The sequence below is a fragment of the Lycium ferocissimum genome, chromosome 6 (assembly GCF_029784015.1).
Source record: "Lycium ferocissimum isolate CSIRO_LF1 chromosome 6, AGI_CSIRO_Lferr_CH_V1, whole genome shotgun sequence".
NCBI classification, from domain to species: domain Eukaryota; kingdom Viridiplantae; phylum Streptophyta; class Magnoliopsida; order Solanales; family Solanaceae; genus Lycium; species Lycium ferocissimum.
Window position 1 is genome coordinate 24,618,775 of NC_081347.1, and position 16,526 is coordinate 24,635,300.

The following is a 16,526-nucleotide window of genomic DNA, read 5'->3' on the forward strand; positions in this document are numbered from 1 at the left end:
TTTCATTTCAACTCACATAAAAAGACCCTAAACTCTCCCTAATACTCATCTATCCTCTCCAAACCTTTCTTTATCATCCAAGTAAGATCTGAGCCCCGAAAACCCGAGCTAGTGAAAGGGAAGTTGTTCCTAGGGTTTCTATTGAAGTTGTTGAGCTTAGAAGTTGGATTTGAAGTTTGGTTCTGGGAAATTCCAGCCCCTTTAAGGTATGTATACTATTCTTATCTTTGCTATTAAGTTGATTACCAAGAGTTTTAGTGATTTAAAGTGAAGGAAATATAGCTATGGAAGCGGTGAGTTAATTGAGTCAAACCAAAATTAGGGGCTGTTTTGAGAGATGTTTTGGCATGGATTTGATTATATTTTGATATGAAGGTATTGACATAAGTTGTTTGTGGAGGAATCCCTTAGTTTAAAGTGAAGAAAAAAATGATATGAAAGACCTAAACTAGCTTGATGATGTGGTTGCCTTGAAGGTACATTTCGATTGGATTTTTGGAGAGATTTCTACTTGTTTATGTTGCTGTATATTGTTACTGTTGTTGTTGATGATGTTTTTTGTGTTGTGCACCATTTGGGAGTTGGATTGGAGTAAGAATTATAAGGGAAATGCTGCCCAAATTCCATTTAGTTTCATACGTACTTGAAATGGATAGTAAGAGATGTATATGGCCTAATTGTAATTCGTGTTATCTTGGTTGTAGTGTTACAAGCTTGGGAAATAAGCATCGGACATTAGGTATACCCTAAGGTATGTTAAGGCTAACCTTTCTTTCATTTTTGGCATGATCTTCTAATATGAACGAACGAGCAAGTAAACGAGTTTCCATATTACTCTACTCTTAGAAGCACTAGGAGTACTTCAGCCTTTCATGTTCCTATACCCCGTCTATGATTGTTCCTTCTGTTCATGGGTCTTTAGATTTCTTATATTGATGATGTTAGCTCAAAGAATGTTCATAGGATATAGTACGACCTCATGTCACTCCGAGAGTTCTATGTATTCATTTCATTTCATTTATGCATTGCATCCATAATCATATGCACATTGACCCATGACCAGAAGGCGTTATACACGCACTATTATATTATCATATATGGATCGGGCCGTACGTTCGTCGGTACTACTATTATATTATTATATATAGATCGGGTCGTACGTTCCTCAGCACCACTATTATATTATTATATATGGATAGGGCTGTATGTTCCTCGGCACCACTATTATATTATTATATATGGATCGGGCCGTACGTTCCTCGGTACCACTATTATATTATTATATATGGATCAGGCCGTACGTTCTTCGGCACTATTATTATATTATATATGGATCGGGTCATAGTTTCTCGACACTATTATATGATGATATATGGATCGGGTTGTACGTTCCACAACACTATCAGTTATATTATGACCTATGCATATCATATGCCCTTAGAGGTAGTTTCAGTTATACAAAGTATGTAGATATTCTCGGATGTTAGCTACAGATGCATTCAGATATTGAGATCAGCTTTTATGTTTCAGATGTCTCTCATGACTTCTATGTACTTGTTATTCTTGTGCCTTACATACTCGGTACATTATCCGTACTGACTCCCCGTTGCTCGGGGGGCTGCGTTCATGCCCGCAGGTTCAAGTAGACAGAGAGACGATCCAGCTCAGTAGGACTTCCCCTTAGCTGTTTGGTGCGCTCCACTTGATCGGTCGCGGTCGATTTTGGTAGGCTATTTTGAGATGTATATACATGTATATGGGTGTGGCGGGGCCTGTACCGTCCTTTACACTGCTTTACATTCAGGTTAGAGGTGCGTAGACAGTTGTATGTAGTTGGTACATGATGTAGCCTTGTTGGCTCTTATTCTTTTGCGTACAACATATATAGCAGCCTAGTTGGCTTGCACTGTTACTTTGATATTTTGCATATATATATATATATATATATATATATATACACACATATACAGTTGGATATGAGTCAGATATGGGCCACCCTGTTGTTATATAATAGTTAAGCAAGTGTAGAGGTGTCTGGTTATTAGGGGTAAGGCACTCGTCATGACTAATCGCCTTGCGTGACACAAAAGCTTTCTTGTACATATGTATCAAGTATTTACAAAGGCTCTGAAAATGGCCTTGAGTTCCAGAACATAAAAAACTACATAGAAAATTGCAAAAAGCAAAAAGAAATCTAAGGCTCTTAAGCTTAATCTTCATCCGAGCTCTCGTCATCATCCTCGTCAGATTCGAGATCCCTATCCGACCCTTCGGGATCATACTTGGCCTTGGCCTCTGCCTCAAGCCTCTTGGCCTCTTCAATATGATCCGATAAGTCAACCCCGGTGGCATAAATGTCTTATAAAGTGTCCCTTTGGGATAGACACCATATATACTCGGCCCGAGTGTCGCTCTTTCTCTCGGCCGCGATTACATCGGCTTTGTACTGAGCCAACATCCTATTAAAACTCAAGATTCGGCCCAGGGCTTCATTGTATTTGGCCTGCAGATCGATGTTATCACGGCCAAGATTGTCCCGCGCTGACTCGGCAGAGGCAAGTTTCGGTCGGAGTTCAACAATTAGCTTCGACCTCTCATCAGCCTTCTCTGTCATCACACGGAGCTGATCCTTAGCCGACGCCAAGTCTTCCTTGAGATCATCTCGCTTGGAGGCAATACCATCCATTTTGCCCTTGAAGGCCTCGAGCTCAGGCTTAATTTCGTTAAGCTTAAACTAAAGCTGGTCGATCAGTGTCACATACTCTCGGGCCTGAGAAGGGGTAGCATTAGCATTGGCTATTAACTGCTTATTATGAACTTCAGAGCCCTTACCTTCCCTGCTAGGAGGTCATGTTCCCATCTGGCCTCAATGGCCTCATTTCGGGCCATCTCCAAATCGGAATGAAGAGAGGAGGGGTCGGGTAAGCTCGAGATAAACTCTTGGTTTTGCTCATAGAGCTTCCTGAGCTATTCCTTCTCTGGGTTTGCTTCTCGATCTGATCCTTAAGATGGTCCACTTCCATCCTCAGTTAGTGGAAGCTTTCATGGTGAAGCACTGAGGCCTGAAACAAAGGGGAGCAATTGTTAGAATGAGAAAGGAAAATAAAGCTAAGTATAAAAATAAAAGAATGGGGCGTACCCGGTTTAAGGCCTGTTGAGCCTCGTTAGAAAGCCAGGGGCCATCGACCTCATTCATCTTCCTCTGGTCCTCTGCGGTCACTAGAGGATACAAATAACTGGCCACCCTAATCGGCCAGGATAGCATGTTCATATCAGCCGGCACCATAAACGAGACCACTCTTTTTCGGTTCGAGTCTACGCTCGGGGCCAGAAATTTTTTCTCCAATCGGGGGCCAGAGTTAACCCCAAATATATTGGCTACAGGGATGGGTAGATGTCCGAATTTCGAGTGGCTCTCGACCATGATAGCATCTTTATTAGGTAAATGACCAGCAGCGTCTTTCAACACTATAGGTTCCTCGTTCATTTTGCCTTTAGCTTTTGGGCTCTCGGATCGGGCGGTCGTTGATCGAGGCGGTGAGTCCTGTATGTAAATAATGGTCTAAGCCAAAGTGACAACTCGTAAGGGAAGGACGAAATCTATATCATATAGAGGTGGAATGTCAGGTACCTTCGAGCCCGAGTCAGCAGAAGTCGCCCTCGACCTGGCTGCTTTGGCAATCTCCTTCTCCGTTCCTCGGATGGAAGAGGGCACGGTGGTAGCACCTTTGGGGATTCCCGCTCCCGGCCTGATATTTTCCAAACCTACCAGTGTCAGGGCATTATTTTTCGAGCCTGACGGCTCTTGGTTTGTTCTTTCCACCAACGGTGGAATGGTTTCTTTCGAGCTTTTTAGCTCTTGGTTGGTGTTTTCCTTAGAGGACCGGTGTTTGACTAGCACGAGACCCTCATCATCGGAGTGATTCTTGAGTCGGTCAATAGCCTCAGTGTCCAGAACCCGGGCCCTGATATATTTTTTAGAAGCTTCCTTGAGGGTAAGCATCGGCTTCTCTCTGCTCTCGGAAGGAGTATCGCAGGATTCGGAGGATCGTTTCTTCTTCTTTTTGCTCTTCTCTTCGTCGGTGGCCTCAACATCAGGCTAGGGGAGGGAGGAAACATCAACCTCGTCTTCCGAAGCCTCTTCTTCATCCTGCCCTCGGATCTTGGTGGCCTTTGAGAGGCCTGCATAGAAGAGAGGACAAAATGTTAAACAAAGTATGGCATAATATACGAGGAGGTAAAACAGTACCTCGATCGGACACTCACCATGATTTTCAGCCTCCTATCTCCCCTTGAAAAGTGAACGCTAGTTACGCTCAGCCTAAGTAAGCTAACTGCAATTTCTCCCGATCTATTCCTCCAAATCGGCAACCGCATTGAGGGTTCGGGGAAGGGCTGCAAACATATGAACGAAGGTTTAAAATCACAAACAGAACATTAGAGGAGTCACTTACTGTCACGACCCAACTAGTGGGCCATGACGGGTACCCGGAGCTGGCACTCATCAGGCTATCTATCATACTCAACCTGGACATATATTATCTTCAACATAGAACTTGTTATAAACCAATTTCCGAATCTCCCAAAACATGTATATATGCATAAGCCCACAAGGCTACAAAATGATGTACAAAATATACACTGACGAAGTCTCATAACATCTACAACCCACACATAAGTATCTACGAGCCTCTAATTGAGGTACTGAAATCATGAGGGAAGGACTGGACCCCGCCATGCCCCACTAGATGCACAAAAGAATATACCAAGAAATGGCGACTCCGAAATAGTGGAGTGCTCCTGCAAATCTGCTGAGTAGGCTCCTAAGCATCTGCACCATCTCCCGGTCTACCTGTGGGCATGAACACAACATCCATAAAAGAAAAGGACATCAGTACGAACAATGTACTGAGTATGTAAGGCATGTAAATCAACATAATAAGTAAATAAGAGAACATGATAAGAGAGATAACACGTGACCGATGCCTCTTAAGGTGGAATCATGCATGCTAGCAAGAATATCATATCATGCATACATATATATAAACTGCCCGATCATATAGGTACGGTGTGATCATCATTAGCCCGCGTCCGGGGTAAACATCTCAAGCCGCCCACTAGTGGTGTCTGCCCATGCCATAGAGACATGGTGTAATCATCATCATAGCTGCCCACTACGCTGTCATAGTGGTGATTGCCTGACCATATAGGCGCGGTGTATTCTTACGTATACATAACATAATGCATGCATGAGAGCTCAAGAAAAGCTATAACTCTATCGGAGTGACGTAAGGTTGGTAACCTCCGATTACATTATAGAATAACCATCATCGTTATGCCTCACCTTGGAAGAACTAGTATCATGAGGTGAGACAACAACAAGAAGTAACATCAATGAAATATTAAAAATAGGTTTATCAAGCTCATGAAAACATCATTATCATAGAACGTATCTCATCTTTATCTCATAAGAAGCTCTTAAGAATCCTTAACTTCCATCTTTTGGGATGCAAGAAGGTCATGGAAATGTAGAGAAGAAATCATAATATAGGAGTCATGCCTTTGAAAGAAGGGGACTAGCCTTACATACCTTTACGTCTCCTTAACTTTATCAACTAAACGCTTTCCTTCCAAGCTCACGACTCTACATTCAAGATATTTCGCATTGCATTAGATCATTAGAAGCATACTTAAGTCTAGGCTAAAACGACCAAGGACTAACGAAAATTGGGCGACACCTCCTTTGTTTCTACAACTTTCCCCATACAATAAACAACTCCTAAACATCAATGACAACACCCATAATATCATAATCAATAATCTTTACCAAGTTAAGCATTATCCAATTCTCAAAATTCCCTTTCCATAAATACCACACAACGTCATACTTATTCATATATAATTCTTCTTCAATATTCTTAATGTCATTCATAACAAAATTATACTCATAGCATATCAAGAAATATGATTCATGTCAAGTTCTATTCAAGAATACCACTATTTCCACATTTAAGCTTCATATTCTATTTCCTCTTTTAATCCAAGTCATTCAACCCCTCAATACTCTTGATAATGTGTAATGAACATGAAACTCACCTTTGATGATGTAGGAATGGACTTTGGATGAAAATACTTCACTTGGAGAAAAATCCAACTTCAACACCAAAGAGATTTTTGGTTTCCACAAAACCTAGAGAGCATCCTTGCACTTGATTCTACTAATTTTTGGTACTTAATCTTTGATTTACCTTGAGTTTATGCTAGAGAAGTGTATGGAATATTCTAGAGCTTCCAAGGCTGTTGGAGAGGGTAAAATCTGAAAAATGAGAGCAGGGATCGTCTATTTATAGCTGGAACCAGAAAATTCCAGAGAGGCGGTTTAACGGCCGGGTCGACGGTCCCGTCGACGTGTCGACAGTCCGTCGACTTGACCCGTTGAATTACGCTTGTAGATCTCAGTCTGCAGAAACATGTTGACGGTGCACAGGGACACTGACTGGTGTCTGCAGAATTTCCTGATTCAGTTCAGATTTTGCCGATTCGATCTGTTCAACTTATAACTCCATAATTTACCGAGAATACCTACTGATACATTTGTACACGGAGTACAACACTTTATGTCCCCAAACTCGAGCACGGGTCTCCATTCTCAAGACATACTCGACTAGGAAATCATTAGTTCTACTATGACGAAGACGAGGGGCGTAACACTTAGTTGGCTGGAAAGAGAATTCACTTACGGTTCGGGTTCTACTTCTTAGGGAACGGCATCTTGTCAGCAGGGATCAGATTCTTGGTTTTCACTCGGACGAATCTTCTTTGCCAGCCTCGGTCCCTATCCTCATCGAGGCTAGAAAAGGGAGCTTTCTTTGCTCGCCGTGCGAGCTTACTCATACCACCCCGAAGTACTCGGGACTATACAACCGGAGAAGGTGGTTGATCATGAAATATTCTGCCACGTTATTCGCAAAGTAACAGAGGAGTATAACTATCCTCCAAAACGAAGGGTGGATCTGGCTGAGACAGATCTCGTACCTCCTGCAAAAATCTACGACCACCGTGTCGAGTAGGCCAAATGTGAAGGGGTATTTGTAAAAACTCAGGTACCCCTCCACATGAGTCATGAAGGCTTCATCGCGATCGGGAATATCGACCTATTTGTCTTCCCAACCGCAGTCATTTTTAACCTGCTCGAGCTCGAGAGGATTATGCATACATAGTCCGATATTTCAGCACCCCGATCCCCTTGCTGAGAAGGCCTCTCGACCTTAAATCTTTAGTCGTGACGTAATCAGCCGGGATATAATTTGACAATTGCGGTCCCGGTTTGGAGTCGAAAAAGACTCACCAGTTTTGGCTTGCGAGGATTTAGCCATTGTTCTGAAAATGGCAAGGTTTGAAGGTTTAATATGAAGATTTAAAGATCTGGATAGATGTTTTGAAGATATGAAGGTTCAAAGATGAATATATGAATGTATTAAGGTTTGGGTATTCAAAAGCACGATGGTAATTTTGGAGAGTGAAATTTTTGAAGGTAAAAATAAAAATAAAAGGGGAAGTCCAAATTTATCGGGAGGCCAAGACGGTTGCCATTCCATAGCCGTCGGTTCACCCAACCGGGATATGACGCTGGCCGAAGTAATGACGAAAATGCTTTGATCAGATAACCGATGTTTCAACCAATAATGAAGCCACATGTGGCCGAAGTCAGACGGACATGATGGTCGATAAGATGTTTTGACATTTCCCGCGTTATTTCGAAACTTACAGGATAAGGTATCCTTAAGTTCGACGTAACGGAGGCATGAACGAAGAGGAAAGTTCGAACGGAGTGTAAAAGCCAACTGTACTCGATAAAAGCTAGTAAAAAGCCAATCCACAGGTTCTACTAATTTTTCTTTATATCATGAATGTCTGATTTCTTCGGTTACATTGGTTCCACAAAACAAAAAGGCCTAAATTATGATCCTAAACTAGAAACAGAAAGGAATTCCAAACCGGTATAGTGAACTGAAGGTTGAGAACTTCGGCCTATACCCTCGGGTATTTCTACAATATTATTCATCAGCTAAATGGCCCTGGGATTATCCTCGGGAGTAGTCGAACCAGAGCTGTTTTGCTCCGGTAGATCCTCCTCATCAAGAACAATTATTAGGGGCAGTCCATCACGAGGAACTTCCCGTCGAGCCTCCAAGAGAAGGCGCGTTCTGACTTGAGAGTCTATCCCTGAGGAATGGTCGAGGTGCTTGTAGGGACTCTCCGACTGGATGCTTTTGTCGACGCAGCCGTAGTCTTTGTTCCCTCAATAATATCCTCGACATCCCCTTCAACGATGTTTTTCCCTTTTGAAGACCTTTTCGTCGGGAGCCCAGAGGAGTCAAGGTTAGAGTATAAAATGGAAGAACTAAAGAACTCCACAAATAGATTGAAAATTACCATGGTTCTTGCCTTTCCACCCTTCAGGTGCCATGCTCCTCCAAGAACGGCCCACGTCACGGGAGGCGTCTAAAAGGGCAACTACTCATTTAAAGATAATGATTACAAGCTCGGGTTCGATCGGATTCGAGATTGGGTTCCACGTCCCCGGGAAGTCTACGGATAGGGAACGGTGGAGTTGGACCGTACGAATCATTATGAACCGATGTAGCCATCCCCTGTCATAGTCATCTTTCGGATCTATGAGGCCTCGAGCTCCACGAGGAAGCAAATGAACTATTCCCCCTCGAATTACCCAGGGTACATATATATGGATCAGGTGGTCGAGGGTAAAAGAAACCCTGGCTACGTTGGCCAAAATGTCGAGGCAATACACAAGCCTCCAAACCTGCCGAGCAATTTGGCCAATGCAGGCACGGTGTCGACAACAGAAGTCCTCAATCACTTGGGGAATAGGAAGAAAAAACCCATGTCATGATGCAAACCAATGAGTCGTGACAAGTGTCTGACCTCTAGCGACCAAACACCCCTATCCACATATCTGAAACTTACTGAACATCAAGGGCCCATAAGGGACTCAAATTGATCTCATAAATGGGGGTGACATCATGAACTTTGTACAATCGATATATACATATACATGCTAGAGGAACAGTGCAAGCCGGCTAGGTTGCTACATATACTGTACACAAAAGAATAAAAGCCGTAAAGGCTACATCATCTGACTAATACGTACAACTGTCTACAAACCTCTACTGGAATAAAGTTATAAAAAGGACGAGATAGGGCTCCATCATACCCATATGCATATATATCTCAAAAGGGTGGCATACCAAAACTGACTGCAGCTTCGGATCAAATGGAGCGCACTGACCACTGCTAGATATAGAGGTCCTATTGAGTTGGACCACCTGTCGGTCTACCTGAACCTGCGGGCATGAACGTAGCCCCCCGAGCAAAAGGGGAGTCAGTACAGATAATGTACTGAGTATGTAAGGCATAAGAGCAACATGTATATATAGATGAGAATTATGAATAAAAGCTGAACTCATAAACTGATAAGACTATCTGCATGTATTTGTATGAGCTAGTATTTGTATGACTGACAATGCCTCTGTGGGCGCATACTATGCATGTTCTCAATGATAATCGTGCTCATGTATATATATAGGTCATAGTGCTGAGGAACGTTCAGCCCGATCCATATCCCATATAATAGTGTCGAGGAATGTACGGCCCGATCCATATATTATCATCATCATTGTGCACAGCTGATCGGGTGGTAATGCATATATAACGCCTTCCCTCTTCCCATACCCTATATGCATCTAACCTTCGCGTATATAATATATCCAATCGTCCAACTTCTACTCCTCGAACTTGTAAGTCAACAATCAAGATAACATAGGCCTCAATTAGACTATTTACCTCGTTTACTAACCATTTTTAAATACAAATAGAGTTTAACGAATTATGGACAATATCTCCCTTGTAAGCTTACAACCTTTCAACTTCCCATTCCATCCAACATCAACCACAATATCCACAACAACAATGACAACACTTACTGTCACGACCCAAATCGATGGGCCATGACTAGTGCCCGAGCTGGGCACCCGTATACGACCTGCTAGATATAATCAGACTGAAACTAAAAACAATATGGAACTCTATAAAAGCATGTTGTAAACTCATCATGTCATACATCAAAAAGAACCTGTCCCTTGCGAACCCACAGCTAACCAAAACATAACAAAGTATACAAGCCGACAAGGCTGCCACTATACACGGGGACATCCGAGATGAACTACATCGGTATAGCTGACCAAACAAATATACACAACCCACATATGTCTACAGACCTCTAAGAGTATAACAAAGCCTATGTCAAAGGATCTGTACCAAAATGACTCAAGCTCCGGAACAATAGAGCTCTCCAAGCGGCCGAGCAGAAGTCCTAAGCTGGCGGATCGCCAAACTGAGTGTCTGTACCTGCGGGCATAAAACGCAACCCTCGAAGAAAGGGAGTCAGTACGAAAAATGTACTGAGTATGTAAAGCATGGAATACAATAAAGAAGATCATGACTGAGTAAAAGATGACAGGAGACTAGTATGATAAACAAGATACCAATGCATCTGTGCCTTATGAGATAAGAGTCATGCATATATAATATGCCGTACCCGGCCCCCTAATGAGGGACTCGGTGAAATAATCATATATATACCGTACCCGGCCCCCTAGTGAAGGACTCGGTGAAATAATCATATAGATACCGTACCCTGCCCTCTAGTGAGGGACTCGGTGAAATAATCATATATATACCGTACCCGGCCTTCTTGTGAGGGACTTGGTGAACAATGCAATGAAACTGTGCACGAGTAGAGTATTAGGAGCAATCATGTACAAAATGAATCATCATCTGAGACTCAATAGAATAATTAAAATGAAACAACACTTGAGAATCAAAGACAACTACCATGTCAAGCACCACTGAGGATTAGAATTCATTGGAGTCATGTATGTTCGTTGTTCGCTCAGTTTATGTAATTCATGCCAAAAAGAAAGAAGGGGTAACTTTACATACTTGCTCACTCTCTAATTATCTACACCTATTCGTCCGAGCTCGTGATTCTACATTTAAAAGGATTCACACTATCGTTAGACTCATCATAGTATACTTGTATTAAGCTTTCAAGTAAAACTGTTCTATATCCTGCCGAAAATCGGGCAGCATCTCCCCTGCTTATATGCCTAGCCCGAAACCTCAACTCAGCAACCAACAACAACACCAACAACACCAACATCAATAACATCATTTCTAACACCAATATATACCATAAAATAGCCCACACGCTGTTTTTCAACTTTCATAACTAATCAACTTACTAAACAATTATCTAAACACTCTATCTTCGTGAATAAACCGGTATTAATGTAAATAGAAAGAGATCCATACCTTATTCTTACTAGGACAACAATATCTTCAGTGTTCGCCTAGAATCCGAACCGAATCCACCGCGTAACAAGACTACAAACACAATCGCATACTATCCGACCTAAGCTAATATTCCACCGCTTGAAAATTGCTCACTTTTTGGTACCCTAACTCTCCCTTATGATTTCTGGAAATTCTTGGGCTAAAATCTGGTGAAAAAGAGGGTTATTACCCTTGTTATAGGGGTCAAATTCGGGTCGGATCACTGTAGTAATTTACTGTAGCAAGTCGGTTACTGTAGCAGTACTGTAGTACGCGTTTCTGCTTTGTCAGCCGAACTTGTAACGTCCATAATTCTCTACTCCGATGTCCTATCGATGAGCGGTTTGTTGCGTTGGAAACTAGACTCGACGAAATTCATTTTAGGCTTTTGTTTCACTTCAAAACACTTCATATGCTAAGAAATATTCTTCCCTCAAATTTGACCAAAATTTTCACACAAAACTTCACCCATCCTTTCTCCAAAGTCGTAACACTCCATTTCTTCCACTCATTTACTTATAAAACCTTCCAGTATACCTTATATACATCCTTCACTCATTAAATATACTTAATAATGCTTGATCCTTACATTCCAAAGTGGTTTTATTTAACCATAACTCAACGTACTTATGTTTCAAATTTGATAGGTGTTTCTTCAAAGATACAGGGTGTAACACTTACATATCAAAATACACTCAAATCCATCCCCAATCATCTCTTAAAGTAGCCCCAAATCACTATCTTACCCTTAATCCATTTACCGCTTCCATAAGTATCCTCTCTTTACTTAAAACCACTAAAACTCTCGATAATTAACTTAAATACAAGGGTAGAAATCATTTACATACCTTGAGGGGTCTACGATTCCAAGGATCAACTTCAACTTCAACTCCAACTTCCTAAGCTTCACAACTTTAAAGAAACCCTAGAAATAACCTTCTTCTTCACAAGCTCGGATTTACGGGGCTCGGACCTTACCAAATCTCCACTATAATGATGGAAAATGTTGGGAGTAGATACATTAGGTTTTTCTCTGATTGGAAGAGAGAAAATGAGAAATAAAGTCGTGGGATCATATATTTATACTTGGAACTAAAAAGTTCCAGCGGTGCGGTTCGACGAATGGGTCGACGACCCGTCGACGTGTCGACAGTCTTTTGACGTGCTCCGTCGACCTGCGCCTGTAGATTCAAGGCTGTAGAAACATAACGACGCCGCACAACGATGGTCCGTCGACGATGACTGGTGTCTGCAGATTTTCCTGAATCAGTTCAGATTGCGCCGATTCGGTTCGTTCAACTTCTAATCCTGTAAATTAACAGGAATACTTGCTGGTGCCTTTGTACATGGGGTAAGACACTTGTTGCCTCCAAAACTCAGGCACGGGTCTCTATTCCAAAGGCATACCCAACTAGGAAACCATAAGTTCTCCTACGAAGAAAATGAGAGGTGTAACATTCTACCCCCCTTAAGAACATTCGTCCTCGAATGTTCAAATAGGTCATGAGCTATAGAAATTTTGACAGAGTTTTCCCTACAATTACACCAACCCAACCTGCATATAGCGACCCAGATAATGCCACAGGGCCACATACTACAACATATAATACCATGGCCTCACACAACCAATCACGATAACTGAAAATGAAATAATACCTGGGGAAGATGATGCCTCAGACTGAACCTACTGAAATGCCGAAAACAAATACGGGTACTTAATCTTCATTTCCTCTTTCGCTTCCCAAGTCACTTCCTAAACATTCTTATTCCTCCATAGAACTTTAACGGAAGCTACATTCTTGGTTCGCAAATGACGAACATGTCTGTCCAATATAGCCACTAGAACCTATTCGTATGATAACTGCTCAGTCACCTGGATATCATCTACTGGTACAACTTTTGAAGGAGCTCCGATGCATTTACGAAGCATAGACTCATGAAATATCGGATGTACAGACTCCAATTCAGAAGGCAATACTAGCTCATAGGCCACCTTACCCACGGTACGAATGATCTTATATGGCCTAATATATCGAGGGCTCAACTTAGCCTTCTTACCAAACCTCATCACTCCTTTCATAGGCGAAACTTTCAGGAAAACCCAATTGCCTACCTCAAACTCTAACTTGCGTCATCGGTTATCTGCATAAGATTTCTGTCGACTCTGCGCCTCTAGTAGCCTTTCTCGAATCATTTTCACCTTATCAACTGCTTGTTGAACTAAGTCTGGGCCTACTAACTGATTCTCCCCGACATTAAATCATCCTATGGGCGATCTACATCTCCGCCCGCATAAGGCCTCATAAGGAGCCATCTGAATACTGGAATGGTAATTGTTGTTATATGCAAACTCAATAAGAGACAAATGATAATCCCAGCTACCTCGAAGGTCAATGGCACAAGCTCTCAGCATATCCTCAAGTGTCTGTATAGTACGCTCCGCATGTCCATCTATCTGTGGATGAAACGCAGTACTAAGACTCACTTGAGTCCCTAATCCATTCTGAAAAGACTTCCAGAAATTAGCTGTGAATTGTGTTCCCCTATCTGAAATAATGGTCGCAGGAACACCAAGAAGTCGTACAATCTTTTTAAGGTAAAGTTTCACATAATCTTCAGCCGAATAGGTGGTTCTGACTAGGGGTGTTCATGGTTCGGTTTGGGTCGGTTATTGGTTAAAACCATAACCAAACCAATTTAGTCGGTTTTCAAATGTCTAAAACCATAACTAAAACCAAGTAAAATAATAACCACCGGTTTGGTTATTGTCGGTTTGGTTCGGTTTTTCGCCTTATGACTAGCCGTGACAATTCAAATATTCTCTCTCTACATTCTTCAAATTTCTTATGAAGCTCTTTTTTCCTCACGGCCCACAAGGGAGAACTTTGCTGCATATTGAGGGAAAGACATGCTGATGCAAATCAGGTGGACCAAACTTGCAACACAGTTTAGATTCAAAAGAACAAGTCAAACAAAGAGGTTCCAAAATACAAACAACTTTGTCCATTAAAATGAAAAAATTACATATTTAAACTAAACTAACTAGAGAATCCAGAATATAATCAAAAGTACTTCGACCATCTTCCTTAGCTTAAGCTCCAAACTAATCAATGCTCAAACATGTTGCCCGGAGAATCTCGCAAAAGAAATCACGATATTAGGCATTAAATGTCTAAAAACATAAAGGTAATAAATTTCTGACCAACAAATATAGCAGCAACTTTGCCCCAAAACTTAAAGTGCAACAATTTAGTAAAATGCCAACTATTGGATGCTCCAATCAGGTAAGTTCTATAGAGTTTGAGCTCATTTCTTGTCTAGGTTCAAAATGGAAAAATAATCCTCCACAACAACGGAAATGCAGAGTAATCCAAAAGGAATTGATTGTGAGTCTTCCTTGTACAACCTACCTTAACACAACATGTTGAGAAAGAGGCTTTTTCCTCCTTTTCACCTGAAGGAAAATGTACTTCCCAAGCCATTGTATGTGAAAAAATTTGTTTACCTATAGAGAATAAAGTTATATTGACTTACTCTCATTCTTCCACTGCCCTAAAGAATATTTTCAAAGTCCATGTGAAATTCTTTTACCATGATATTCTTCAATAAATTCTTATCATAATTTTTACTTATCAATTTTGTGATAGTGATGTTCTTTATGCGCAGAGTCTAAATATATAAATGTTTTTTCTTTCAAAATCTAAATAACTAGATCCAAAATAAGACCAAAAGTTAATGAACATGTTATATATCTAAAGAAGGAGGTCGTATCACTTTTTTCCAATTAAAAGAATATATTCTTGATACATAGAATCTGCACTTAAACTTCATTGACAGATATTTAAATGTAGCAACACATATTTAAATGTAGCAGCAGTTGTTAAAGTGTAGCAACACATATTAAAGTGGCAACAATTAGCTAAAATACCATAGAAAGCTCAAAGTTTCAACAACTATCTTTCTAAGATAGTAATTTGCAGCAAGTGAAACAAATATTCATATAGTTAATTATGTAAAATTACCTTTTTCAGCGATCTCAAGTTTTTGAATTTCTTCTAAAAGGTCTTCAAGCTTGCATTCTTTAGATGTTGACCGCAACCATTGTTGACAACAAACAAGAGCTTCAGCTGTCTTTGTCGATAGAGAACTTCGATAACAATCAAGTATCCGACCACCGTGCTAAAAGCTGATTCCGAGGCAATAAAAGAGATGTAGGAATAGCAAGCACATCTCTTGCAATCCTAGAGACAATAGGATATCTTTCAGATGAAGATTTCCACCAAGTCAAGATATTGAAATCCTTAATCTTCTCCAGATCATCCATCAAATACTTTTCAAGATCAGACTTATTATCAACATCATTCTCATCTTCAAGAAATTTCTCCCATTGCGATTGCCACACATCAGAACTATTCATTGCACCAATTTGACTCATCACACTATTTTGATCTCCAATATTTTCACTAGAAGGCCCTTTAAATAGAATTCTTATAATGATTATACAAGCGAGATAAAGTGTTCATCACTTTAGTAGACTTTCCATTTCCCTCCAAAGAATCATAAAAATTGGTAAAAAGGAACTTCACATACTTCATTTTGTAGCGAGGATCCAACACAACGGCAACAAATAACAACATGTTCATATCCTCAAAATCACCTCAATATTTATCAAACTTAATTTTCATCTTCCTAGCCATATCAGTCAAAATTGAATCACTACAATTCGAATACTGGACAATTATGCTTTGAAGATTAAAAAGCTCATGGAAGAAACAATTTGAAGTAACATGCAAAGTACTTGAAAACTTCAAAGTGGTTTTATAGAAAATCTCAAGAAACTTGAGAAAGACTTTCACATTCTTCCAATCTTCCGAAGATGGATGCAAACGTTCCACTCAATTCAAGACAATAGTTAAAGTACTTATGATCATCAATATACATTCTTGAAAAGGCTTTTTCAAATTGTACACGTTTGTATTTAACATCAAGTATGTAGAGTTCCACTCGTCTCAACATCCAAACTCAAAAGGCCATGGGTGTCTAGTTTTACCTTCTCAACATATGACTTAAAGGAAGCGAGATCTTGCAGAGAAGACTTAACATATTTCACA